The following is a 2,500-nucleotide window of genomic DNA, read 5'->3' as shown; positions in this document are numbered from 1 at the left end:
ACATAACAAGACAAAACTGATGGTAGCAATAACAATCTAAGAGGAATTTATAAAGTTCTTGCATAGATATCCCACATGGATATCTATGCAAATACACAAGGAAATAGTCTAATACTCCAATACATTGCACAAAATATATCTAAAAGCATGTAAGGCATTTGATTTTTTGTATAGTGTACACTACCACATATAATTCCTTTCAAGTTAATCTCTCTGGATCTGTAAACTCTCTCAATAGAAAAAAATTATTAGTAAGTGCAAATAACCTCATAATCTGATACGATCAACGTGTCAATTAAGGCTATAAACATATTGATAACTGATGTTGTGGACTTCTATAGCCTTCCTGTAAGGAACAGAAGAAAACGTTTACTTTTGGGTCTCTTCTCTTGAACTGTCAAGTGGAGTAAAGTTGAACTAAACTTCTTTTTGCTGCAGATTTGGACATACTATATCTGTTTTAAACCTATAATTTTGAGACGTCTTAAATTATTCAGAAAAAAGTTGATCAAAATAAAAATACTCTAAAAGTTATGGGAGTTTTTACACTTGTATAAAAAATAACGAATACTATTCACAATATGATAAAAAACCCACTGTGTCTACTTCTATCAAATCACTAAAAATATTATTGATTTCAATTGAAGAAACATACATCTTCCTTACATAAAAAAGGCTGAATCTTCTTATTTTTCATGAGGAAAAAACTATAAACAATGTTAGTGACAATTTAAAGGTGACATTAACTCAGACTATCAGTGATAGAGACTTCGTTCGACATCCAAAGCCTAATTTCTTTACATAAGCTAGAATATTCATTGGATTGTAACACACTTATGCATACACAAAGCCCTTACTGGACAGGACAACATCATTAAGTTCTTGAAACTTTTACATCAAAACTCTAGAAACCAGTGTGTTTTATCATCAGTTTGATATCTAAACAATGTACTATTACAATGATATTAGTGTCTGTTTTATTAATTTACTGTATTCATTTATTTGCTTTAAACTTTATTTAATGAGTAGACAATTTAGTCAACATATACAGCAATGTGTTATTTTTACTCTATTTGTAAAATGAACAGAATAACTTTTTTTTAGTAATAATTTCTATTCTAATTAGCATAACATACAATTTTAGTTTTTGATTATCTCAAGTCTAGCAAGTACTTTAAGTGTTTAAGAACTGGATGGTTCCCTACTTGCATTAAGAAAACATGAATCTAATGACTGGTCAACTTTACCCAAAGTCGGTGTATGAAGTTGACTACCAACTTTCATATTGTAAGGTAATAGTGCTAAAGAAGATGAAACTTTTCCATGTGTAACTTTGAATATTATTTCATTGAGCTAAATATTGAGTTTGAATTTGAAAACTGTCCCACTTTACCCCCACTTGATTTTAATTCAATTTAATTAACCCTGAGGATCCAGATGACGTGACAACCATGTTGTGAAAAAAGTCTGGATTGACAGGCAGGTGACATGAACATTCTGTCATGGGAAAATCTGGCTGTGGGCTAGGGTGGTAAGAATGTGCTATCGTGAGCATTTCAGCTGAAGGCTGGGGTGACGGGAATGACTTGCCATGGGTGCACAAAGCTTTTGAAGGGTGATTAGACTCGTCTGCATTATTTCCATCAATAAACTAGTGTGGAATGTACAATCTGTGAGGTATAACTGGAAGAGTACTGGCTCCAAGGAGGAGACTATTTCTATAGTCAGAATCCTATTCCTGGCTGTGCAGGTTGTATAACAGAAAATTTAATAATTTGAAAAAATAAAAATAACACAAATAACAAAATCTTAATTATTGTTATTATTATTGCATTGGGTTATGGACTACCTAGAGAGATATGGATTCTATGTAAAGAAAACAGTTTATTACCATTTGGATAAAGCAAATCAAATAACAAATATAGACATTGGAAAAATGGCAAAAAAGCTAAAAACTCTAATGCAAAAAAAGAGGAAATACCATTGCAAAGAGGATGCAGAGAGTCTCACCACTGCACATGAGTGTTCATGTGTGCCCAGCCTACAAGCTGCACATCCGGATCCAATTGGTTAATAAATCAGTGGGGCTAATAATGAGGAGGGTGCATTGCCATACACACCCTCCATTCCCAGCCATTTTTATCTACAGGCAACATTGTGAGCTTGATCATAATCAAAGAGACATGCCATGTGACTACATGGCCTGCATTGGCAGACCTGGACTGATGAAATAATATGTCTGACATCAGCCTTATTGAGTAGCTGTTGAGTGGACATGTAGTTCCGCCACTAGGCCCATGATCCAATACAAGTATCTATTGCATAAGACATTAAGATCAAGATCCTGGCTCCTGCTGCCTGGCTAATCCATCTACTGATTTCTGGTCTGAACCCAGAGTCATGAATTACACTGCCAAGGTATGTAGAATTCTGTGTGACTTTAATGTCCTTACCACAAGCACATACTGACTGAAGAGGTTTTCCTAGCACATCCTAAACT

At 34.1% G+C, this 2,500-nt stretch overlaps 1 protein-coding gene across 1 annotated transcript in view; it reads right to left on the bottom strand.

Moving 5' to 3' along the window:
- LOC125035288 (protein zyg-11 homolog B-like) overlaps window positions 1-2,500 on the bottom strand; it is a 42,477-nt gene that overhangs the window by 26,386 nt on the left and 13,591 nt on the right. The window lies entirely within an intron of this gene.

Source organism: Penaeus chinensis, chromosome 2 (assembly GCF_019202785.1).
Source record: "Penaeus chinensis breed Huanghai No. 1 chromosome 2, ASM1920278v2, whole genome shotgun sequence".
Classification (NCBI taxonomy): domain Eukaryota; kingdom Metazoa; phylum Arthropoda; class Malacostraca; order Decapoda; family Penaeidae; genus Penaeus; species Penaeus chinensis.
The sequence above is the reverse complement of the archived record's forward strand: the minus strand, read 5'-3'. Positions and strand labels throughout refer to the sequence as shown.